This window comes from Ips typographus, linkage group LG3 (genome assembly GCF_016097725.1).
Source record: "Ips typographus isolate SLU linkage group LG3, UJ_Ityp_2.0, whole genome shotgun sequence".
NCBI lineage: Eukaryota > Metazoa > Arthropoda > Insecta > Coleoptera > Curculionidae > Ips > Ips typographus.
In genome coordinates, this window is record NC_138424.1 from 12,174,884 (window position 1) to 12,201,947 (window position 27,064).

The following is a 27,064-nucleotide window of genomic DNA, read 5'->3' on the forward strand; positions in this document are numbered from 1 at the left end:
GTAACAATGCATTGAGGCCTTGATCTAGCAGCTAGTCTCATCACAGTTTCTCCTCCTGATTCAAACTCTCAATAAAAGCCAGGAGCGGATTCGGTTTTAGAGAAGAAATCTCCCCATCATTGATGATGCTGCTACCAAACATTCATTCATTCATTCAGAAGTCTCTTCCTCATCTCCACAGAATCTGCAGTCTCCGTGTTTGGCCTCTCAAGCGATAATGTCCTGAGAGAAAACCTGTGTGTCCTGAAAGAACAAAGCTTAGTCTTCTTCTGCTCAATTTTACAAAATCTTTACTCCTTTCTCGGTTGTATTTTCCAAGAAGTTTCTTAGAGTGCGCAAATTCAGTGAATTGCTCGCAGAGCTTAGCCCTTCTGTGTTTTTCATCCAATTTGAGCTTGTGTTTACAGGTGTATTCCCCCAAGCAACAGAAGGGTTCTGGTCCTGTAAAAGGAATTCCGGCCCCTTTTTTAGCCGGAAAGTTGGCTTTTTCATTTCCCTCAATTTCTCTGTGTCCTGGAACTTTCTATTGAGTGAAGTTTTGATTGAAAAATACTCACATCCGCATACCATTTAATGATGTGTTCCCACAGATGGTAAGTAACAGATTCATTAGTCCACTTTCTCTTGTCGCTTAACTTAGTGAAAAATGTCTTTCCAAAGTTAAAGTTCCTGATAGTTTCATATTTCGGGTACGTCATATGTGGAATACACTTTTAAATAGAGATGTCCAAGCTCTTCTGCTTACCAGAATTCCTCCTGTAGGTACTCATGGCTCCTGTTATGCATAGGCATGCCAGTCTTTGTACTTAGCTAAGGCTTAATTGTACCAAGAATCCGCCCCATACGTCATAACGGGTATAATCATGGTGGTATTCACCCATCTCGAAATGCTTGGGTTACAACCCCAGGTCTTTCCTGCCAGGCTTCTACACACCATTAAGAACCTTGTGGCTTTACTGACAGTTTCCTGAATGTGCCTGTTCTAAAGAAGTTGGTGATTTAGTGTTATTCCATGTTCATTCCATGAATTCTCCAAATATCTGGCTCGTTTTCAGATTTGACAGCTTCTTTCTTCTTGTAAATTGTACAACAATAGTTTTGGCTGGATTTATAATCATCCCCATGGCAGTTCTCCATCGTTTAGTGTCAGTTCACCTAAAATGTGTTCAAATGTAAAGGTGTCTTCTCAAAAATATCCGTTCTGATGTATTTGTCTACTACTTTTCTATTGCTTTCAGCAGAAAATATGTGAGGCTAACAGGTCGGAATGAATTGGGGTCAGTCCCACCTTTCTTCTCTATTTTTGGTATAAAAGTGAGTTTTGCCTTTCTTCAGAGTTGGGAAATATATCCCAACGCTAAGCAACTTTTGCAATGTTGAGTAGATAAGAAATAATTTCTTCTTTTCCTTCCTTTAGAAGGGCGGGAAAAGATCCATCCATTCCAGAATCGATCTGATGTGCATATGGCCTATTTTCTTTTTTTGGTATTTCCTAGTCCCCCTTATGGGCTTTATGCTATGAGGCTTGCTAACTGGAAAATGAGTCTTTAGCAGGAGCTTAGCCAGCTCTTCCTCACTCTCATTGTAACTGCCGTCTAGTTTCCTAAGTGCCATTACAGAACATATTCTTGTTTTCGACATGACCTTATGTAGTTTAGCTGCTGCTGGAGTAGAACTTACATTTTCGCAAAAAAACGAAAATTTAGCCTTTTGGCCTTCCTTATCTTGGTAGAATTAGATACTCATAGTTGTCAGCGATTAAATACTTGATCCTAATTTCCATTCAATTTTGACACTTCAAACTTAAATTGAGAGTTTGACATTGACAAAAACTCTTGGTAATTTTAGCTTTAAGTGTGGTTGTTAAATTTTTGATTCTGTCAGAATAAAGGCTGAACTAAAACGGTAGCTTTTTAAATGACTATTTTGACATCTTGCAGCTTTGGTATGTTGATTATAGTCCATTAGCACTTCTAGTTTAAAATGACTGCTTTGTCAACTCGCAATCTATTTATGTGATAATGTTTGAAAATTAAATTCTAAACGTATTATAACTTAATCTCTTCTCTCTAGCTTGGATAAAAGGTTTTGGCAGATTTCAGCAAAATGTTGATACTTCTAGCTTATTAATGCTACAAACTCAGAAATTCAGTTTTAACTTTCAGCTGGTAATAATGCCATTTTTGCTATTAAATGATTTTCAGAAAAAAGTCGATTTAGCTTAAATTACAGTTTGTAACAAAGTCTAATAGGAAAATTACATTTCTAATTAGACTTGTGTGTTGAAACGTAAAAATTTTCGGAAAATGCGAATTTAACCGTATTTTAATTTGAAACTTCTACAGTTTTGACAAACACTTTGTAAATTATTAATTTTACAAGCTTAGATTTTTTAGCAAACTTTCAAACACAAATTGACGTTTCTAATTTAATTTCTTAATTTGTAGCCTGTAATGTCTATTTTTACAATTTGCATCTAAAAATTTGTTTTTTTTTAACTAACTACTAACTTAACTTTGTGTAGCCTGTCCAGCTTAAATTGAGGCTTTTCAATTAGAACTTTCAAATAAGATTTAAAATTACACAACAATACAAAAAACGAATATTTGGTTGGTTATATTTGGTACCTTTTTTACGATAATTAACAACGAGCACATAATAGAATCCTTATTCACTGTTTCCACTAAGCAGATATAGACAAAACAAACAGTCTTAACAGGCAAATAAAAATAAATAATCCCAACCATTTAAACATCCCAAAAAAAACAAATTTAAGAGATTAAATCTGAAATGACACAACCCACAATTTCCTAAATAGCAAACAAAATTGCGGACTTATATAGCGATACTGTCAGGAAAAAGCGCCAGTAAGAGATATTAAAAGTTGAAAAAAGCAATAATGAGTTTTTCCTTTGCACTTTGTAAAACAAAGTTTCGACCGTTTTGGTCGTTATTAAGTGAAGGGGTGAAACGTTGAATCTTTAATTCGCACAGAACATTCATTTTACTGACTGAAATTCGGGCGAGAATCACAATGAAATCTGCAAAATTCAATTTATCGATTGACTTATTGTTTGCCATTTAAACGTTCACGCTACGCCTGCAAACGATAATTGGTTTCCCGAATTTAGATATTATGAGAAATCCTTAATTTATAGCTAATTTGGTAATTTAATGCCGCTATTATATTAAAATGTTTTGTTGATCGATTGCGCTGGCAAAATGACATGTTTTTAGGCTTTTCAGTAATCACAAATTTATATCATTATCATTTTACATTACATTGTTTTGGACAGTAAAATCGATATTTATTAATCACACGATTGGCTCAATAGAGCTAAGTCACGTAAGAGCTTTTAAATCAATCGAAATAACCTCTTCAAATTGGATCTAATCTACACAAATGCCATTAAAAAATCTATTATGTAATTACGTATTTTATTTGTAATAACATCAAATATTATTACCTCCTGGGTTTGAAGAATAAGTAAAGCTAGCTTAAACTTAAACTTTAAAATTAGCCATTTTTCCTTCATATCATTCATTTTATAGCTATGCTATTTCATAGTTGATGAAATGTGTTATAACCAGTGTGATTGGTTGGTGATATTGTTTGGCTTCTGCAGGATTTCAAACTTGACTAATAAGAAATTCGCCAGTTATTCAATTGAACCTGAATAACTTTCTTATTTGACAAATAAGATCGTTTATTTTACAGTTATCGATAGCTAATAAAGAAAGCTATCCAACGGTATAAAGCTTAAATATTTATTTACGCTAATTAATTAGTTTGAAAAGTTAGGCTATTTTCAACCAGTTTTTTGGAATTCTGGAGTGGAAAATAAAATGTACATATTATGACATAAATGGTTTTCACTTCAGATGAATACATTAGGCTAACCTGTTTGACTTGTTTGAAATTAAAACAAAAAACAAAGAGCACTTAGGTTCTGAGGAAATAGCAAAACTTCGCACATCATGTTTTCACGCTCAACGCATAAATTATACTCAAAAGCTCTAAATGAGCGACAATGTTCCTCTAAAAGTTTTAGAGTTTACTGGAATTCCTAAGCCTAAAAGCAGGTATTTCCTTCAAAATTTTGTTCAACATAATCATATAAAATCCTTTTGCTTTTAGTGTCAAGAAAAACTTCCATTACTGCTGCTCGACTCTAAAAGTGCTCTAAAATCTAGTCATAAGAGAATCTTATTGAAACACTACAGAAAGTTGTTTCACAAGACGGTTAAATTGCTGATTACAACATAACATCTGAAGCAAAGTGAAATATTATTAGTTTTCAGGCAAAACATCACCTGAAAGCCGAATACGGTGCTTGGCAACTGACACTAATAAATCAATTAGGTATGCTGATAGAAATTTGGAGTGGTGCGGTCGCATCTCCATAAATTTCGATTTTCTATCTGGGGGCGATATTATGGAGAAGGATATTAGCAGCTACGTATCCATTTAACCGATATTATGTTCCCTTTAACCTAAGCGTGAACTGCACCAGAAAATTTCAATCTAAACTGCTAACCGAACAGCAATTAGCGTATATGCTCGAGGTAATTATGTTAAACCCGCAGCAAGTGATACCCTTAATATCCAATAAAAGTTAACAATCCTCTTATCTTTCTATGAAACATTCCGGAATTTAATAGAAGAAAGTTTTGACCTTTAAAGATCAAATCGATAGTAAAGTGTGTAGGTAATTGAATTTGTAATAGCTGAGAGATGTATGACAAAGCGATTTGGTGATATATTAGTAAAGTGATGTAATTATAACTAATGATCGGTTTGTAGGTTACAGGTTTAATTACATTTAATGATGAAAATGGATATCAGTTTTATGATAAGATTTTTTAGCAATTAAGGCCACCGTGTTTGATATACAGGGTGTTAAAGATTACGGAACTTGTTTGCCACTATTTCCACAAGTTTTAGTTTTGTTGTGTTGTATTTCCAATATATTGTAATAAACTATAATTTTAACTGCCACAATATTTCTTTTACTTTTTTATTTTGACTATAGTGTATATCACCAGAATATGACCACTCCTGTTCATTTTCAACAATGACAAGCCAAATATATCTTATTTTTTTATGCATTTTAAACTGGTAAATGTGCATAATGTTTTAAAAAATTTTTTGTTTATCCGCAAGATTTTTCGACTTTATAGTACTGTATTCTTTCAAACATTTTTTTCAATGGAAATACTCTGTATATTAAGTTTTTTTATGCGTGATGTGAGAATTTCAAATTTTGGTAAATGTTTAGAATGTTTATTTTAAAAAATTAGCTCAGAATTCAATATCATCAACTTTTTTTATTGCCTAGTAGGCTTGTGGTGTAAATTAGTAAAAAACACTTTATGGTACCAATTATACCTACTTTATCACATTAAAAAAAAAAATTTAAACATTTTTTAAATTTTTAGTTGCCGCGATTTTTGACATAAGTAAACTGATTATAAAAAAAATCGAAAAAGCAAAATTTGTGGCCATATAGAATAGGAAATCCTTGGTCTATACTAGACTAACCTAAAGTAATATCATATCTAAAATTTATTATCGTTTTTTCTGATATATTAGAATGTAACAATCAGATCAAAGACAATAATAAAAATCCGCCATTTTTGGTTTTTAGTTCGATTAGAGCAGTTAGATGGAAAACGTCATTAGGAAAATATGAAAATAAATTACCAAATACTGACAAAATTGACAAATTTGCACAACCCCTTTTTTTGGCTTTCCTGTTAGTTCAAATATTTACAACGCTTTTCTTCCTGACTATACCAAGTTTTTAAGTGGTTTTTTAAGTTATCCAATAGGAAATTTAATGAGTATTCAAAAAAAGTGCTTAGAACTGTCATTGACTCACTCCAAGTGTGTTTTGCAGCCGATTTTGTTATCGACTCTTCTTAAGACTGTTTTTCTGACCGTTCTTCTTTATGATTGTATCTTTTTTATTGGTTTTTTAGGTTACCCAATTGAAAATTTAATGAGAAGACACCAACCACTACAAGTACTTAAAAAAACTAAAATAGCCATTTGATGTAGGTTTAAAAGTTGTTATAGTTAATCCAAAAATGATTACCAAAATATTCCTAACCTTAAAATAAAAGGGCTACAATCCTTAATGATGTTTTTATAATGGATTAAATATTTTTAAAATGTGCTCAAAATTCTGCAAATAATTTAACAAAAAAAAATGTATAATTAATATTTTTTTTAATGATTTTTGACAAACTTTGTAAATATTGTATAATAAAAATGTGTTATTAATATTTTGTTAGTAATTTTTGGGCTCAACTTTTTAAACTGCATTAAATGGTTTTTTCAGTTTTTTTAAATACAGGGATGTCCAAATGGGGGGTTGGTCAGTCCCCAGTGCTGTCATTCACTACACTTAACGCAATTGTTACTATGAAAACAAAACAAGAAATAAGTCTAAATAACGAGTAAACTGCTCTTTTTGGAGCCTTTCAATATCTTTTTTACAGCGTTGCCAAACTTCTTCTAGTTATTTAAGTTTGAATGGCAACTTTCTTAGTTGATTACAGACTTGGATATAACCAAGATCAGAAATAATAATGTCATTATCGTAGCAAGCACTCTAATCGAAAAAATTACTTGTGGAAATCAATAATTGTTAACACAAACTTTAATGAAAAAAATTTAGTACGAATTTAAAAAAGTGATTGAGTGAACTGAAAATGAATTTTCAATCAAAACATCATGTTCGTGAAATTTAAACTTGATCTAGATATTAAAAATCAAGGAAGGAACTTACAGAACCAGGTAATGCATACTTTCTGGATTCTGGGTTCTTTCAAGAGTGTTTCTCTAGTCTAAAAATCAAATTCTATGATATTGATAAGTCCATTTTAGAGCACAAACGTATATCTGAACAAAATAAATTTCTCAAGAAACAATAATATATTATAAAGCAAATATCAGTAGTACTTTAAAAGATAGTATCGTGCTGATCTCCAATTAGGAAATACACGCAGGCTATTTGTTAATGCGGAAAATCCCGAAGTGATATTACAGGACACTCAAACATTAAACCGGCCATTAAAAGGCAGCTAAATTAACAACCGTATGTTTCATGATATCCTGCATTGCACAATAATCCCGATAGTAAATTTTACCCTATTCAATTTACATTAATGCAATGAAAAGATCGCGTTAATTTATCATCCCTATATGTGTCATGATAGTTGGATTCTACTAGTGCAATAATTAATGAGGCTCACTAATGATTATCATGCTCAGGATTGCAATTCGTACGTATGTTTTAATATAAATCGGATCAAAAGCGCCATAGAAAGCAAACGTGACTCTATACATAAGGAGATGCTCAATATTTGATCCCACTGCATCGGCAAGTCGAAAACAATGGTTAACCGAAGTCTGAGCCGAATAATTCTCTTCGTCGAACATTGATCAAATATTTATTGCTCGTATAAAGCGAAACGGGAGTATTGAGCGCAACTAATCGCAAGATTACGTATTGTAATTGAATTGTATGACTGAACATTAATGTTGGAGTTATCTTAAGAGTCCAAGGCCTCAATTCTCGGAGGGAATAATGGCAGTACAATTAATAATGTAAGATTTCTGTAAACATTCCTCTTGATAACTCCAAGAATACGCCCTTTGGTTGACACTTTGAATCGATCGAAATTGTGCTTCTTTCTGCTGGTTGAATAATTAACCCTAAACCAATAACAGTCACAATGAAAACCATAGTTGACAATTACAGTGAAATTTATTTGTAGAATATTCAGCAAAAGGCAAACTAGAAAATAACGAATTCAATGCAGACCTATTGTAAATCACTATCAGGCCAACAACCGAGAAAAATGGGTAAAAACTTTACTACCCTTCGGGGCATTAATCTTTCTAGTTATTAAGTCAAATAAGTGAATGTGGTAGGAAAGTTTTCTAGTGGCTCACGTACTCTATTATTCTTTCTCTTTGATTTGTTTCAGCTCTAAAAGTAGGGTACTTAATTCTGATTAAAATCGTGGTAAATGGACCTTAAATTATTAGCTTAACAGTTTATAAGATCACTAAAGTTGTTCTGATGATGGTCACTCCAAAAGAGTTTTTATTTTATCGTTCAGTTTATTACTAAGCATAGAATAGTTATGTTTGCTGAAGATGTTTTGTAGTAGGAAATAAGAATTAATCTGCAAATAATAAGTTATTTTTTCATTTAATTTAAAGTGAACAAAAAAATGGTTTATTTGTGTGTAGCATTGTTTTCAGTGTTGCCAAGTCAAAATATTAAATGAAAATGGACAACTTATATAAGCAAAAACCAATTTTACATTATTATACAGAATTTTTTTTAATAAATTAAAAACATTTAATAATTAATTCTACATCGAAAAGTAATGCCAGTTTGTTATATCCCTATATCCTAACCCAAAAATATGATAATATTTTGTATGTATTGTTTTCTAAGTTTTGACATTAGTGACAGGTACCACATGGTTTTAGATAAATTTAGCTAGATATTCACGTGACTACTGTCAAAATAACAGTAATATATTTCAGAAAAACGTTTTAGAACACTATTTAGCTAGCCGATCATGTGACAATTGTCAAAATAACTGTTAAAAACTTCAGAAACACGTTTTGTTTCAAAAACTATGTTAAACATTAATTCTTGCAGATTTTATGTAGGATTCTATGTATCTAGATATTTATCATGTGTTTTTAGAGGATAATTTAGCTAAGCAGTCACGTGACTCACTTGAAGTAAGAAAATGACTGAAAGTACATTTTTGGATTCGTCATTAAATTTCCTATTCAATAATCTGAAAAAATACTACAAAATTTAATAAGTAAGAAAGAACAGAGGTGTCCAAATTTGAACTTCTAGAAACACAGTTTAAAAGGACACTCAGGAAGAAAATCTTTCTTAAAACTCACTTAAAATAAGAAAATTACTATTTAAGGCAAGTTTCCAATCCAATAACTTTAAAATAACACCACAAAATTTGGTACAGTCAGGGAGAAAAGCGACGTTACATTTTGAACTGTTAGAAACACAGTTTAAAAGGACAGTCAAGGATAAAATCGCTAGTAAATCCCATTGGGAGTAAGAAAACGACTGTTTTAAGCACATTTTTAGAATCCTCATTAAATTTCCTATCCAATAACCAGAAAAAAACTAAAAAAATTGATACAGTTAGGGAGAAAAGCAGTGTTAAAGTTTGAATTGCCAGAAACACAGTTTGAACGGATTGTCAGAAATAAAATCGCTGGTAAATTCCACTTGGAGTAAGAAAATGACTGTTTTAAGCACATTTTTAGAATCCTCATTAAATTTACTATCCAACAACCAGAAGAAAACTAAAAAATTTGGTACAGTTAGGGAGAAAAGCAGTGTTAAAATTTGAACTGCCAGAAACACAGTTTGAACGGACCGTCAGAGACAAAATCGCTTGTAAAGCCCACTTGGAGAAAGAAAAATGACTGTTATGAGCACATTTGTAGAATCGTCATTAAATTTCCTATCCAATAACTAGAAAAAAACAAAAAAAATTCGTTCAGTTAGGTGGAAAACCAGTGTTAAAGTTTTAATTGCCAGAAACACAGTTTGATCGGACAGTCAGAGACAAAATCGCTTGTAAAACCCACTTGGAGTAAGAAAATGACTGTTTTAAGCACATTTTTAGAATCCTCATTAAATTTACTATCCAACAACCAGAAGAAAACTAAAAAATTTGGTACAGTTAGGGAGAAAAGCAGTGTTAAAATTTGAACTGCCAGAAACACAGTTTGAACGGACCGTCAGAGACAAAATCGCTTGTAAAGCCTACTTGGAGAAAGAAAAATGACTGTTATAAGCACATTTGTAGAATCGTCATTAAATTTCCTATCCAATAACTAGAAAAAAACAAAAAAAAATTCGTTCAGTTAGGTGGAAAAGCAGTGTTAAAGTTTTAATTGCCAGAAACACAGTTTGATCGGTCAGTCAGAGACAAAATCGCTTGTAAAACCCACTTGGAGTAAGAAAATGACTGTTTTAAGCACATTTTTAGAATCCTCATTAAATTTACTATCCAATAACCAGAAAAAAACTAAAAAATTTGGTACAGTTAGGGAGAAAAGCAGTGTTAAAATTTGAACTGCCAGAAACACAGTTTGAACGGACAGTCAGAGACAAAATCAGTTGTAAAACCCACTTGGAGTAAGAAAATGACTATTTTAAACACATTTTTAGAATCCTTATTAAATTTCTTGTCCAATAACCTAAAAAACGCTACAAATTAAAACATGCTCATTTGGCAATATAAAGTATATAAAATGTTTCACAACCGACATAATGGCAATGTTATTAGAAACGGTAATTATACACAAAAAAAAGTAGAAAAACGGTAGAAGATCCACAAAAACGGTAGACCTGTCAACATTGATTGTTTCTTCGATTTACTTTAATCTATCAGCTCTTTTATGTCAATTCTTTTCACATATCTAATCGGTACTTTCTAATTGCTCTTCGTTTCCAGTAAAGGGTCCTACAAAGCGAAATTTTAATTTTAAGCTAGAAAATATCAGTAGCAGACCTATTTAATATCCAATTTTCTATTTGGCGCTTTACACTTTCGTTATGAAAATAAGAAAGTGCGAACGTTTTCTGCTCAATATTTCATTTCTAGAAAGTAAGTTGTCTTCATAAATTTCAATTCTTTGGATACAAAACTAAGCGGCAACTGTGTGATATTTTATAGCAAATAGTAAAAACGATTTTTATAGAAGTGTTCTTGATAATATAATGCTAGAAAATTAAGAAAAATAATCCAATAGAAAATAGAATGATGATTCCAAAAATGTACTTAAAACTGTTAGTCTTGCTGTACTGAAAACCGAAAAAAATATAAATTTTGGTAAATACTATTCATGTATTAATGATCCGTTTACAGCGTTGACAAATCAGCTCTAGTTTTCCAGACTTTGATGAAACTTTTAAACATGGATCTGAAGTTTTTTCCACACAGTACGAAACCTATGTTTCTTACTACTTTTTTTTAGACCCTCTAAAATATATTGTTTCATAGCTCCTCTTTCATATTAGTATTACTGTTTTTATCTTCTGTTATACTGTTTGTGCATAGTATTTTTGAGCTGTCTTGGTGGTTTGTTTCAAATTGACTGTCCCTCTCACCTCCTCGTGGAGAGGACACCAATCACAGATGGAAATAAAAATGATGGAGTTAAATTTAAAAAAGTCTTTCCAAAGTTTTATTGATACTAAGAAACTAGAGCTGTGAAGCTTAAGATTTTTAATAAATACCAAGAAATTGTAAGCTGTGTTGCTTCAATTATTGCCTGACTCACAAATTGTTATTTTATATTTTATAATTTTGTTTAACAGATTTCCCACAAATTTAATTATATTGCCAAATTTTTCTTGTCTTTTTTAATTCTTTTACTTTGTTTTAAACAATTTATCATCCCAGAGAAAATTATTTTTCTTGTTTTGTTACATTTCTACAAGATCTGAAAAGAGGAAAAATAAGTTCTGGCTCTGGTGCCCTGCAAAAAGTAAAGTGAACTATTTTTGTAGCGGCATGGAGGAACTGAGAAACCGGATTACTCTTTGAAACTAAAACTAAACTTTGAGCATTTCCGGATAAGTTCAAGTAAAAAATGAGCACAAATCAATACAAGACTTCTCAATTCCAACTACATCGCGTTATGGTCAAATAAAGTTTTGAAAGTCTAATTAAATAAATTACTAATTAAGAAAAACTCCTTACTATAAATAGACTTGCTCAAAGACAACATAAATAACGTCGTTAAGGAATAAAACTTTGTTGAGCGTCGAAATTGAAACGATAATGCTTGCAACTTGAATTAGGGTAATTATTCTGAACAAGCCTTGTAAATATCTCCCGGAACCTAATTGGGCTATTATACTGTAATGGTAGTTCATTAGTTCAATCATAAAGGAATACAACAGTAAAACATGACGAGCACTTGATACGGTCATTGCAAAACAATTCGTAATGATTTGTATTATTTAAAGGGCGGTTTCTTGTTTGGAAACTACGCTGTAACAGAATAGAAGCGTGTTTTACAATGTTTGGGGGATTAAAGGTAAACGGAATTTCAATTTACTTTAACGGTTTCTCCAAGGAATTCCAGATCTCGATACAAAGTGTGTAGGAATCAAATATCGGAAATAACAGTCCATAAAGTCAACGCTTGTTGTTTTCGTGAAATCTTTATTCTAATACCAGCAGAATCTTCGTAGGTGCAAAGGGCGAAAATCTAATGGGAATTTACTTTACAGACGGTTCAGGAAAATTGAAATTTCAAGTTGATCTCGGGAAATATGTGGAGGGCGCCGAATGATTTCCAGTTATCCAATTTTCTGTTTGGCACTTAGCTCTTTCGCGTTATGAAAATATGGCAGGGCGAACGTTTCCTGTTCAATATTTCATTTCCAGTGAGTTGTCCTCATAAATTTCTTTTGCCTGTTACAAAAGCAACTAAACTTTGTCATATTTTACAGCAAATAATAGCGATTGTTATCACAAAGTTTATGAAGGTACAAAAGTATGTTTCGGTAATATCTGCATTCGATCAGGAAGGTAACTTATAGTATTGCAAAAAGGAAAGTTGTTTATGATCTCTCAATCTTTTTGAATTATCCTATTACACATAACAATGTCCCATTTCTTTATGTTTCCAACAGCTACACACTTGTTGTAAAATGCCATTTTGTTTCAATTTTTTACTTATTTTAAAATTATTTAGCGAAAATAACAACTATTAGTAATATCGATAATTATTAATCACTAAATCATCTCAAATTATTATCGGGGGTAATACCACGAGAGCTATAAAATGACCGATACATTTCATGATGTTTTCCATAATTTCACGAGTCTTTAATGAAAATTCTCTGGTTAACTGAAAAGCTCGATCAGTAGGTATTTAGTGAGATTATTTCTCGAAATGTTACCAAAAAGTCTCATTTTTTAGGTTCAAGTATATGTATTTGGACATTAACCACATTAAATAAATCAATCATACACTGGCATTATTATGATTCTATGACGACGTAAAATTATGGCTGTAATTTTTTTGAAAATTATCAAATTACCGTTTATTAATAGGTACATTTTTTTTCTATAACGTTACCATGGTTGAGTGGAATAATCCTACTTAACCCCCTACTACTCTTTTGTGGTAATGCAAGGTAACATACAGGAAGTAAGCAACCTAACATAACTTAACCTAAATCCGATAACTGTCATCAACATTCATAATTGTCATGCACGTCACTTCAAAGCAGTAAATTAGTCGTTTTCTGTTGCCTACATTTATTTTGCTACCTGTTTCTTGTATTTGGAACTTCATTGTACTGAATTTGACAGTTGACCCTTTAATGATAAGTTTGCTGTTAATAAGGGAAATATCCTGTCATGTGACAATTTTTTTTATTTATTAAACATTTTGACAGGTATTTGTCTGTCACAGAACAGGACATTAGTTGAGTGGCAGGAATGTCAAGAAACATCTATGGAATTACATAAAATCTAATGAAACTACTTAAAACACATTGAATTACATAGTCTGTCTTCAAGCTTTATGGGAAATATTTTTACTGTTGCCACGTATTTGTTTTAGTCAATGTTCTTCTAGTGTCACGTGACAACTGTCACATACATCAAGACTGTCAGTAATACTGAAACTGCGTCTCTTAAAAGCAGTAAATTAGTCGGTTCTTGATTTCATATGGTATCAAAGTGACGTTTTGATGTTCCTTTCATTGCTTTCTGTAAGTTGTGTGTGTTTATAGCTTCATAGTACTGAATTCTATGATGACACTTTAATGATAAGTTTGTTATTGACAAGGAAAATCTCCTGTCATATGTGACAAATGTCAGAATTACTTTCTCTGAATTGAAAACTTCCATGGAATTATATTTCAGGTCTCTCTTCGAGCTTCATGAAGAGTAGTTTGACTGTTTCCACGTATTTCACGTCAATGATGTTTCAGTATCAAATGACAACTGTCCATATGTTAAGACTATCAGCAATAATGAAACTACATTGATTTTGCTTTATGTTGTGTGTATTTATAGCTTTACAGTACTGAATATTGACAGCTGACATTTTACTGACCACGAACATCCGGTCATAGGTACTTGACAACTGTTCATCAATAATGTAAATTATTTCTGCTTTTGCTACCTTTACAGAGTGGTTTTACAAATTTATGACAAACATTTTGACAGATGTCACGTTGTAACAGCACAAAACATTAACTGAGTGACAGTATTGTCAAAAAACTATCGTTAAATCCAATTAAAAACTATTGGAAACACACTGCATTGCTCTTCAAGTGTGGCTTCGAGCTTCATGGAGAGAATTTTGACTGTAGCCACATGTTGTTTTCTGTCAATGTTCTTCTACTATCATGTAAGGGCTGTCACATACGTTAAGACTGGTAGCAACATTGAAACTGTCATTTATGTCACTTAAAATCAGTAAATTAGACGGTTTCTGTCCTCACCTAATCGTCATTTTATGGTTTATATGGTATGGTACTAAATATTGACACCTGACACTTTACTGACAAGTCTTAAAATATCCGGTCATGACAACTTTAAGAATTGTTTTCTCTAAATTTTGCCTAATTGCAGGTAAACTCACTAGGAAGAATACTGTGCACTTCTTCTTCTTCTAGTGCCTATTCGTTTCGAATATTGGCGACCATCCTGGCAATGATGACCTTGTTGGCTACTGCTGTAAACAATTCTGTGGTTGTTTTTGAATACCATGTCCTTAGGTTCTTGAGCCATGGTATCCTTCTTCTTCCGGGCTCTCTCTTTTATTTTTTTTTTGATTTTAAGAGTTTATATTTGTTGTAATTTCTCATTATATGTCCGAGATATTCCAGTTTCCTTTTCTTAATCGTTTTCATCACCTCTTTTTCCTGCCCCATTCTTTCCAGTATTGTTTCGTTGGTCGCTCTATCTACCCATGATATTTTAAGGATCCTTCTGAATTCCCACATCTCGAAGGCTTCGAGCTTCAGGGATTCAGGATTCCATGCCATAGTACAATATGGAGAACACATAGCAGCGCAGGAGTTTTAATTTGATGTCTTATTTGAGGTTATGGCTTTTGAAGAGCTTAGACATTTTGATGAAGGCATCTCTTGCTTTTTCTATTCTACATCTGATCTCTTGTGAGTGGCCCCACTGTTCGTTTATTAAGGTTCCCAGGTAGACAAGTTTGGATACCCGTTCTATTGGTATATTTTTAATAAATAGTTGGCAATTTTCTTCTTCTTCACTTATGACCATGAATTTCGTTTTGTTGATGTTAATTCTTAGCCCATATCTTTCACTTACTTCATTAGCTGTTGTAGACCTTCTATACTGTCTGCAAATATGACGGTATCATCTGCAAATCGGATATTATTCAGCAGTTCACCGTTTACAAGAATTCCATTATCATCGTTTTCCAGAGCCTCTCTAAATATCTCTTCTGAATACAGATTGAATATCAGAGGGGAGATGATACACCCTTGTCGTATGTTAACTGCCTCTGTTGTTTCATCTCCAGCGTTAATTTTTATGGTGGCTGTCTGGTGTGCCACCATAAAACTGTACACTAATACAGAATAATATGTATATTCGCTGTTTTCTCTTAGAAACTTGGAACAGTCATCTAGAAAAGCATCCAAACTAATAAAGTGTTTCAAAATGTAAATTTTTTAATATTGTATTGTACTAGGAAGACTAGAAAAAGCTTTTTTGTGAAAATTGCACACTTTGTTTTAATTCTTTCTTTAGTTACTGTAGATTCTACTTAATGTACAAAGAGTGTCCAAATCCGGTCTGTTATAAGTAGAAAAAATATAATAATTTTAGATTTCAAGTACAACCTTAAAAACCTGCATTTTTAACAGATTATGTACTAATGCTTGTAAAATTCATTCATCACTAGATATTAAATTATATTGATTGTTTATAACTTTAACATAATACTGTTCTGCAGTAAGACAGAGCACATCTTTATTCATGACAAAGCTAATTTCCATATTATTACCTTCTATGAAAACAGCGTTTCGTATTTATAACGTTGTAACTCCGAAAAACTTAATTTAAAAACAACTTATATTCATATATCGCACCACCAAAGAAAAGTCAACATTTTATCATATTAGCATCTTGCTTAGTGTGTGCAGGAAGTAAACGAAAACTAAAGTGGAAGCTAAAATATTCCAGAAACTGTCTTGGGATTTCTTTTTGTTGGGCTTCACCATGTATAAATTTAATATTTTACTATGAAAACTTAGAAAGTAACTAGAAATATTTGATACCTGTATGTGATACACAGAGTCCTATTTTTTAGTAGGACACACAGTATAAAAATTTTTTGCATACATAGACTAAGGGAGGAATTCAGAGATGAGCTTAAATTTACGCTCATTTCAGACTCAGTAGGTATTTCTTATAGTTCACTTAAATTAGGGTTCCTTAAGTCCACCTCCGGTTTTCTTAAGTTAGATGAGTTTGAGATAAGTGATTCCATCCTAATTCTTAAGGTTTATAACGTTTTTCTCAGATCATCAAGCATCTGCAAAAAGAAAGAAAAATATACATTTCACACAATGGGCCTGTCCCACAATTTTTTTTTATTTCATAACTACAAAGACGGATTGAAAATATTATACCCGTATTTTTTTGTTTTCAAAAATATTAAGTCTGAATAGAAAAAAAATGATGATAAAAACTACATTAATCTCATGTTTAAAACGCCCGCCGCCGGTGACGTACTACACTATCAACCAATCAGCGACAAGAAGTGAAACAGTTGGCGTGCAACAGCCAATAAAATCGCCCAGAATTACGTACGTCACATGCGCGCCAAAACAGATCTTTTAAATTTAATGGACAAATTCAAACTAATGTAGGAACATTTACGACCATAATTTTTTCTTCAAGAATATGAAAAATTAGTTTTTTGATCCTATTCTTTCGATTCCAGTCATTAAAACAAAAATTTATGATATGTGGGATAGGCCCATTAAGCTACCAATGTAAGGCATGACAATTTATATTACTTATGGCAAACCTAATCTGGTGTGAAAATTTAGCCCTAATAGCCTAAAACAGCCTGGAATTAACGACACAACGTTGCCACCTCTAACAACATTAGTCATTGCAGTTTGAGGCTTTTTAGTGGCACCTTCAGAGTGTAAACCGGCTCGGTTTTTGCGCTTACCCCTGTCGTAATAAACGGATCACGAGCGCAAAAAGGGCCAACACAAGCATCCATGCATGCATACATAAACTAACCTTACGGCACATCCATTTTAGGGCCGTGCGCTAATTGCTTGTTATCTGCATAATCCGATTAGTGGAGGATGACCTCCGGCTGTGGAAACTTGACATATGACACGTCTCGAGTGCTCTTTGGGTTAAGGTGGAGGTTATTGATGCACCCAATTGCGTGAAAGAGCAGGAGAGAATGAGCGTAATAGAAAGGATAACAAAATTTCAGGAAACATTCACATCATGTAGTATTACCATGCCGTTTTAATTAAACTGACAGAAACATAATTACACCGGCCTGCAAACAAGTGTAAAATTAGCGTTAATGATTTTAAAATGCCCTTTCATAATCATACATGCATATGCTATGGACAATATTATGTTCCATTGTCTGTCTAGTTCGAATAGTTTCGCTGCAGCTTTCCACGTGGATGGTTTAACGCGTCACGAAAATTCTTATTGTTTCATATATTCCATTAACAACTTGTCTCTGCATGATTTTGTCGAAGCTCGAAAGTATAACTTAATATCATAAACGATCGATATGTGGCCAAGAAAAATTACTAGGCTCAAATAACGTAAAGGATTTTCTTTATACATGAGAAACTACCTTATTTGACTGACAAGGTATAGACTTTTATACTTTGATGGATAGTCAATGAACTGGACATTCTACTGATATGCAACATTAATTAATAAAACTTTCTTGTGCCATTTTCATGCACTGTCTCGATTGAAACAGAGAAATTGTCTTAATTGACTGACAAAGTATGAAGTTTTATATCTCGATAGGTAGTCAATGAAATGTACTTTCCACTGATATGCGACATTGGTTGGTTACTTAAGAGGTTTAGCCACTACAGCGCTCCAAACTTGACTAAAGTGTTCCATTTTCAGACACTATTTCGTTTGAACCTAAGAAACTGTCATATTTTACTGACAATGTACGGATATTTGTATGTCGATGGGTAGCCAATCAAATAAGCTTTCTAATGGTATGCAACTTTGGTTGATTGGTTCAACAGTTTGTCTGTAAAATGTCAATAAAATACTATGAACTTTTGAAGACATTTCTGCGACAAAGAAATTGAGACACTTTTTTCATATTTTTCCAAACAACCGAGTTACGTTTGGTTGAACTTGTTTAGGGTCCTTCAAAACACTTTTCTTTGTGCTTTAACACAGTTTTGAGGGGATATTTCACTGAGGAGGTCCTTTAAGGCCAAAGTGTCCTAATGCAATCTTATTGAGGATAAAATTTGCTACGACTTTTTAGTCGTACACTTTTTTGATATCTTTTTAAATAAGAGTTCCACGGCTAGTTAAATTTGGTTAGCGCCTTTTAAAGCACTTTTTGTGCGTTAACACAGTTTTTTGATAATACCTCCCGGAAAAGAGCTTTTAGTGCATATGTGTTTTAATGCAATCTGGTAAAGAGTGAAATTCCCTACAACTTTTCTCTTCTACACTTTTTTCAAGTTTTTCCAAATAACCAAGTTACGCTTGGCTGAACGTGAAGGTTTTCCATTATTTTTTTTCACATTCTTTAAATATTACAACAAAAAACTGACAATGGTTATGACTTTTAACCAGTTTTTTTAAAATCACGTGACATTTCCGCCATTTTGACATGTTTTAATTGTTTTATTCCAACCAGTTTTTCCAAGGTAACGTAATTTCTTCTCCGGTCATTTTTATTTGCCTTTTTCTATTTTTTTTTTTACTTTTTGTTGAAATGACGTTACACATGTAAACACAATTCTGCCATGTTGATCGTATTTTGGTGAAGTGTCACGTGACTTATTTTTAATTTAAAATGAAAGAAATCACGTGACTTTTTTCATCATTGCCCAACCATTTATTCCACGTCTTTTCTAGATCACGTGAAACGTTTTGCCAAATTTACTTTTTATACGTTCTTTCAATCGTGAATAACTATCTTATTTGACACATAATGCCTTTTATATGTCGATGGATAGCCAATGATGGGCTTTCCAACGATATAACCACTTTGCTTGACCGGGCGTCAAAGTTGACCAACGTTTTCTGTTCAATTTTCATTCACTGTATTGTTTGAACCTAAATAACTTCTTTATTTGACCCACATAGTAAGGACTTTAATATGTCAATGGATAGCCAATAAAATGGGCTTTTTAAAAATATGACAACTTTAGTTAATTGGTTTGACGGTTTGGTCACTAAAGAGCGTCAAATTTGACAGTGACAGTTTTTGATGCAGTATTTCACTTAATTTTAAATAATTCGTTAATTTGGTACACTCTGTGTAGACTTTTATACATCAATGAATGAAATAGGCTTTCCAATGATATGGCAACACTGGTTGATTGATTAATTGGTTAGGTTTTCAACTAAAGAAGCTTCTTCAACTAACGACTTTGGTTCAGGTTCCGAATTACCGTCCTGGAACCCATCAACAACAGGTCGACAGACTTCAAGCTCAGGCACTTTAACAGCGCTTTCTTCATGATAATCTTCATTCTTGACCACTTTATCGGTGCTATCTTCAGAAACGAACAAAATTTCCGGCTCTTTAACGAAAGTTTCTTTCAGTTGAAGATCGACTTCTTGAGCAGTTTGAGTTTCTTATTCTTTTACTGAAGTTTCATTAACAGGAGTAGGGTTAAACACTTCTCAGCTGTTTCTTAATTTTGGGTTATTTTAGTTGAGCAATCATCTTAAATTTCTTGCTTTGACTCTTTACTTTGAGCTTGTTTTACACTATTCTTCACTATTTCATTTACAATTTCGGTGACCTCCTCTGTATGAACCATAGCTACCTGTATTTCTACTTCAGCATTTTTTTTCCAAAACATCTTCATCCACATTGGGGATATTAGTGGTGTCCATCAAATCTGGTTTGACTTCCACTAAATCTTCATCTACCACAGAATGAAGGAGAGAAATTTTATAGTTGTGGTTGCAATTCACTATAGTCATTGTTTCAGATATAGGTTTTAGGTTATTAACTTTTCTACGTATCGATTTGACCAAGGCATTTGATAGGGTTCGCCTCTTCTACATCATAAATATACTGATAGCGAAATAAACGCCAGACACCATCGTAAGAGCAGGCCGCAGTCTCAATAAGAACAACATGACTAAAGTAAAGGCAGGAGACACTTATACGGAAGAGATACCGACACCAGGAGGCATCAGACAAAGAATTATAGAGGAAGTATCATCACTAAATAATATGGGATACCGAATGGGACAGAATAAAAGAATAAGCATGGTATGCTACGCCGATGATGCAGCTATTTTCACGGAAACGGAGGACGATCTACAGAGACAACTACACAAATTCTGCCAGGTCAGCCAAGCGATGAACATGACCATATCTATAGAAAAAACGAAAAGCATAACCTTTGCTAAAGATCCCGTAAGATGTAAGCTGGTAGCTCAGGACAAAATCATCGAGCAAGTCTCACAATTCAAATATCTGGGTATTGATCTGTCATCACGACCCAATGAAGGACCTAAGGAGCCAAATCAACAGAGCGACTGCCATGTCCAGCTGCTTAAGGCAGATAATATGGGCAAACGAATACATGCGAAAGGACAGCAAGGTCAGGATCTATAAGACTTGTATCAGGACAATCATGACATACGGAATAGAAACCAGAGAAGAAACCAACAAAACGAAAACGCTCAGGACTATAATGGGAAAAACTAGAATACAGCGAATTAGGAACACTGACATTAGGGAACAATGTGGGGTGCAAGACATCGTAAGATGGGGGAGACAAAGAAAAATATATTGGTACGCCCACGTGAGAAGAATGGAAGAGGGAAGACTGTCACGCATCGCACTTGAAGGGAAACCACAGCTGGCAGTCCACCTCCCAGGAAATGTTCCAGAGGAACCTGCAAAACTAACAGATCGCGAGATCTTAAATATGAATAAGAAAAAGAAGAACTTTTCTACCATGGGAACATGGGATCATTCTCTCGAAATCAAATTCAGAATAGAGAAGGCCAGATCAGCATTTCGGAAAATGTCAAAATTGTTTCAGTGCCATGACTTGTCCCTGCCTACCAAGATCAGACTATTGAAGTCTTTCCAGTGCTACTTTACAATGTCGAAACTCTACAAAAAACTCGAGTCGTTTGAAATGTGGTAGTACACACGAATTTTTGTAAATCCCATAGACGGACCATATCACCAATCTTAGTGTCCTAGAATGAATGGGTAAAGAAAAGGAATTGCAGAAGAAGAATATTATGGTTGAATGTGGCCATCGACAAAGTACGCATCGTCATGATGATCGCCAACATTTGGAACGAATAGGCACCACAAGAAGAACTTTTAGAAGTGCCGTAGCTCCAGGTACAATAAGTACTTCAGGTTTATTGGTTCTCAAACTTTGCTGCTTACTTGCTTAACTGCTCTAAGGAGGAAAACTCTACTTTTTTATTTGACTAGTCAAGTCGAACATATTAACTCAAACCTCGCCGACTTAAAAAAAATCATTTTCTTTCAGTTGGTAGTTTGTTTTGTACACTTTCAATTGCTACAGTCTTCAATACCTAGGACATATTGCAACTGATCATCGAGGGGAAGATAGAGGGAAGGAAGGGAATGGGAAAGAAGAAGATGTCGTGGCTGCGTAACATAAGACAGTTACGAACAGTGGAAAGCCTACACAAATGAGTCATGTGGTCGCAAACATTCATTAGTGAATATGCACAAGAAGACGAAGAAGTCTTCAATAATCTCCTCAATTTTTGACTAAACACAACACTCACACAGTGTTCGAGCACTTGGTTCGATTCACTATCCTCAACAATATTTTCTTCTTATTCTGAATTGCAATTAACAATTTCTGAATTACAGTTGCCTATTCTGAATTACTCTTGACATTTTCTGAATTACATGGTGTAGTAATAAATTAACCACCTAAGGACACACTGTTTTGTTAGACAATACTTTAAATTTCACATTGTTGGACTTTACGACCAGCATACGTTCCTATAATTGTTTAATAGACCGTGTGAAACTGTTCTCGTGAATTATTGAGACTCTCTACAATATAAAACAGAGGACACTCTGTTTTCCGATGTTTTAGTTGGGCATTAAATTCCACTCACCGAGAACTACGTTAATTAATTATACTTTTGTAGGTATTTGAAGTAGTAAACCAAACGTCCGGTTAAACTTCCTCCAATTTAATCATACCGAACGGTTTTCACTTTGAGGGTTTACGTCAATTAAGACCGGCTTTACTTTGTTAGAAATGTTCGAACATTCATATTTCAACACTAATCTTTATGTTTTTTTATTGCAGATTTCAAAGTTGCCATTGGTGAGTGACTGTTCATTTGAAGTTAAGTGGCCCTTAGTAGAATGTGCAAATCATTTCGGTCGAAAAGCAATTAGTGCAAAAGAGCAGGAAGTTAGTTTAAAACTAAACGGCCGTTTCCCGGCTACGTATTTGTGTTTTTAGCCCGGAGACACCACTTCAGCAAATTGTTATCAAGCCGTTTTTGTTTCCGGCATTGGGGAATTACACACACCCAGGAATTCTGTGAAGGTTGTTCTTTTGTCTGTTTGTGTACAGTTTTGGTCTAGGGTTCTGTTTTCAAGTGACCCTCAAACGTAAAGTTTGACCGGAACTGTTAAGTTCCTGCTTTATGGAAATACTTTTCGATTGTCCACCATAATTAAATTAGTTTTAAAACGGATAGAAAGAGAGATTATTGACATCATTTTCTATTCAATAAAATTTCAGTAAACTCAATAGAATTCAAGTTCTTCAAGAACTGTAAATAAAATGGACACTTAGACGTATCTAAATAAAAAAGTGTCTGTTTAGATATCAGTTTTGTCCTTATAAACTCAAAAAAATCGATATAACAATTTTTCAATTTGTAAAATGATTAGGAAAATACACTTTTACTCAATACATACAATAATGGAAAGTATTCCATTTTGGTAACTTTGCAGTATTGAGATTCTCCTGTCCATTTAATCTAAATGCAACGTTTAGGCAATGGATTCCTGCAGGTTAATTAATCAAAATATACTCCTATTCAATAAGTTATAATTAGGTTGATGGTTATCTTTGGCTTGCCAGTATATTCCATAAAGCACCTGTCTTAATTTTCTTAACCTTTAGTAAACATGGAAACATTAGAAATACATTTTTGTATAAAATGCCAAGAAAATTAAAAACAAATATGGGAATTTAAGAGAATTATAAAAAAGGCGAATCAAAAGCAACAATTCAGATCGAAATTATTAAAAGTAGATGTGTTTCTTGGAAGAACCACACTTTAAGTAATCTTTACAGCTTCATGGAGCCGAGTTTGTCAGTTCTGACGTTTAGAAACTCATTATTACGTCACAACTGTCAAATTTCGCTCCATAGAACTATAAATACAATGTGCAGTGTGATTTTGGAACTATTTTGGATTGGTAATTTTGCGTCAGAGCTGCGTGATTTTTGACAGCTGTCCGTTGACGTAAAAAACATATCAAAGCGTCTTTTAGTGTCACAACTGTTAAATTCAACTCTGTGGAGCTATAAATACAACTTGCAACGAGATTTATCAAAGAAACACAACTACCTAATGCGGACCTGCGGATTCCAGTTGTGTCTTAGCGCTGAATGAAAGTTTGACAGTTGACAGTTGTCAGGTGGCGTAAAAAACATGTTAGAGTGTCACTTCACAAATGTAAAATTGGGGACTCAATTGAGGTGTAAAGTCAAAATTCAACTGTTTTGCATTTGATAGTTTGTCACTGCTTAATGAATTTTAATGCTTATCTCAAGTGTCAAGCTGTAAAGTGTCATAACTGTCAAATTTAACATCATAAACTGTCATTTAACGTCACAACTGCCAAATTTAACTCCACAAAGTTGCAAATAACAATTTGCGTCGTGTTTCATCAAAGTGACGCGACTATTTGACATTTTACAGTTTCACGGCACTATTTAATGAGTTTTGACAACTGTCAGGTGACATTAAGCACATAATATGTGGGAATATCGTGTATTCGGTGTATTCAAGGTTGTCTGGCTGCGGCTAGAAACCCCTTTCCCCTCCGCCAGCCCCGTACGAATGCAGACAGACTCGACGTCGGCGAGCGACCTAGAGATTCGGTGCGGCGGCAGTGCTAAATACGAAGCAAGCCGGTGCGCACGATTTAACGCCAGATACGACGACCACGACGTAGATAAAACGATTAACGACGTTACGAGTGTTACGACGATCACTACGTGTTTCTGTACCTTCTTTTCAACTTTTATTGTTAATCTTATTTAATACAATCAGTTAAACTACTTGCCGTGTTGCCTTTCCATTAAAACCCCACAAATATTGGGGGCTCGACCGCGATTTACACCAGGACTTAAACTGTGATTTCTACCGGGTTTCAATCAGGACCTGGCTGTGATTTAACGACGATTCAACTGTGATATCGCAAGGGATTTTGATGGACAATAACGGCATTGTTAGAAAAGCTGTAGGACGACTTCAAAACGGAAGGTAAACGTTTAGAAAACGACGCTGATGACGATTAAGGTACGTGGCCTTGGTTTATTTGAAAACGTTTGCAATACGTTTTGTTTGAAAGTTGTAACGATGGACTAAAAAGACTATAGACAGTTGATCAGTTGATGTTGTGTATTTAGACTGTATTTAAAGAACTGTTCAATAACGACGAGTGTGAATGAAGTAGACCGATGGTAAATTGTTGATTACTTACGACGTGGATTTGACAATTTATTTCGAACATTTTTTAAGACTGTTATCGAACGTAAGTGTGTATAGTATTTGGTTGATAAAGTCCTAGTAGCTGACTTTTGGAACGATGTGTTCACTTGGTGAAATAGACATTATCGCGAACAATATTAAAACGGCACCTAATAGTGTTGTCAAAAAGTTTCATTTGTTGCTGTATGGACGTGAAGCTGATGGCAGATCCGTGAAAAAAGACGTCAAACAATTTAAGGGTTTTGAATTCAGTTCTAACTCTGAAGAATTTAAAACTAAAGTAAAGTTTGCACAGGATAATTTGTCAACAAATGATTTAACTGGTATTGCAAATATTTTGCATATTGATTATAATACAGAAAAAGAACCTCTGATTGAAAATATTTGCTCAACTTTGTCAAATTTGAAGCTTTTGGAGGAAGTTGTTTATTCTGAAGATGAATCGGAAAGCGAAGAAGAAAAATCAGAGATTGAAGAGGATAATGACAGAATTTCAGTACATCCTCAACACCGCGAAGATGTTACGTTTCCTTTGAATGTACCGAGTGGTAATTCTCAGCGGAATTCTGAGCAAAAATTAACTAGAAATATTAGTAGTGACGATCATGAAGCAGTAGCAAATCGTACTGTTTTGGAACGTGGATTTGAACAGACACATTTTTCAATGAATTTTCGAGACATTGAGGAATCTATTCGTCTCTTTGATGGAGGAAAGTGTTACCCTATTGAAAAGTGGATCGAGGACGTGGAAGACATGGCTCAACTAATGAGATGGAGTGATATACACTGCTTTATTTTTGCCAAAAAACGTCTGACTGGTGTAGCAAAGCTGTTCGTTCAAAGTGAAAGGGGAATAAGAACATGGCAATTCCTGAAGGAAGCCTTAAAAAAAGAGTTCTCTCAAAAAATGACTAGTGCAAATTTGCATGCAATGTTGTCACAAAAGAAGTTAAAACCAGGAGAGTCAGTACATGAATACTTTTTGGAAATGAGAGAAATGGCCAGCAGAGGTCAAATCGAAGCAGACGCTTTAATACATTATGTCATCGATGGAATACCGGACGATCCGAGTAATAAAGTGTTGTTGTATGGCGCTACAGGACTTGACGATTTTAAAATTAAATTACGGGTTTATTCAGATTATAGAGACAAGTTTAAGACTAAAAAATGGATAGACACGACGGTAAAAGTTCATCGAACAACAGGACAGTTGGTACTGGAGATTTAAAGCCAAGAATTCGATGTTTTAATTGTGGACAACTGGGACACAAGTCTACAGAATGTACAAGAAGAAGTGAGGGATGTAAATGTTTCAACTGTGACACATTTGGACATAAATCAAGGGACTGTCCACATCAACGACGAAGAACGTTTCCCCAACCACGATGCGAAAACAATGTAGCCAAAATCGAAAATTCTACTTCAACTAACCGGACGTTCAAACAAGTGTCTATACTGGGAGTGACCTTCAATGCATTTTTCGACATTGGAAGTGACGTGCATTTGATGAACGAAAATGCGTATAGGAAAATTGGAACACCCAAGCTAGAGGAAACCAATGTTGTTCTTGGAGGATTCGGAGGTTCCACGGTTACGCCTTTAGGTCAATTTTCGTGTGACTTAAAGATTGATGAAGAATATTTTCCTAACACTGTATACGTGACAGACAACCAAGTAATGGGCAATCATGAAGTGATCTTGGGAAATCAACTTTTAGGACAAGCTGAAGTTCGCATATCCAAGTCAAATGGTTTATCCTTGATTAAAATAAATAAAGAACCTGAAAACATTGAAACTTTGGACTTAATGAAGATAGATTATGCTGGGACGAAAGATGATATTAACATTGGACAAGACATCAATCAAGTAATGAGGAAGAAAATCATCGAACTGGTGAATTCGTATGAACCAAGAAAAGTTAAAACGACTAATATTGAGATGAAATTAATCTTGAAGGACGACGAACCCGTTTATGCCAGCCCAAGGAGACTGCCATTCAAAGAAA

General features: G+C 33.8%; 1 protein-coding gene across 3 annotated transcripts in view; it reads left to right on the forward strand.

The window, feature by feature from the left end:
- Positions 1-27,064, forward strand: part of LOC145725951 (TWiK family of potassium channels protein 7-like) — a 255,546-nt gene that overhangs the window by 115,313 nt on the left and 113,169 nt on the right. For 2 of the 3 annotated variants that reach the window (XM_081974884.1, XM_081974882.1), the window contains exon 3: positions 22,629-22,646. The exons of the other annotated variant lie outside the window; for it this stretch is intronic. The gene's annotated coding sequence lies outside the window, so the exon portion shown is untranslated. The remainder of the gene's footprint in view (positions 1-22,628; positions 22,647-27,064) is intronic. 3 annotated transcript variants of the gene reach the window in all.